Source organism: Pteropus alecto, unplaced genomic scaffold (assembly GCF_000325575.1).
Source record: "Pteropus alecto unplaced genomic scaffold, ASM32557v1 scaffold189, whole genome shotgun sequence".
Taxonomy (NCBI): domain Eukaryota; kingdom Metazoa; phylum Chordata; class Mammalia; order Chiroptera; family Pteropodidae; genus Pteropus; species Pteropus alecto.
The window spans coordinates 2,867,068-2,867,725 of record NW_006442117.1 but is presented as its reverse complement, the minus strand read 5'-3'; positions in this window follow the sequence as shown (position 1 = coordinate 2,867,725).

The following is a 658-nucleotide window of genomic DNA, read 5'->3' as shown; positions in this document are numbered from 1 at the left end:
CCCCACCCTGTGGCGTCTGTCCCCGAGGCTGGTGCTGAAATGCGCCGCATTCCCGGCGCGCGCCCGGCGGCTTTGGGCAGCGTTCGGGGAAGGGCGGGGTGCCTGGAGAGGGCGTCGTGGTTTGGGAGGATTTGCTAATTTTCGTGTATCTCGAACTAGGGTATTGGGGAGTCCACAAAGGTCAAAGTTCGGTGTAGCAGTGGAGGACCCACCGCGCGGTTCTCTCTCCCGGGGCTGTAAAACGCTGGTCACAGCCCGTGGCGGCATCGATGTCCCCATGAAAACGTGTCACTCCGGCCATCTGCTCCTGAGTCCTTCTGTGATGCTCCCTCTCACAGCGGGACCGGAAAATACCGTGGCAAACGCCTCAAAACGGTGGCGAGGGCGCCTGGGCTCCGTGCGGGCCTCGCTTCTTTGGGGAAATCCTTTCCCGGGGGTTTGCCGGCTGCAGGGACGAGGCGCCCGTCATGGGTCTGGGCCCGGCGCCTGCAGAGGCTGCTGTGGGAACAATGGAGGTGACGCGTGGAGAGGCCTTTTCAGTCCCGAGAAATGAGACGCTGTACCTGCAAACCGTGAATTATTTCTGATGTGCAGGGTTGGCCCAGATATCAGGCATGATGAGAGGTGGACATAGTACTTAAAAAATACTTGAAGTCAG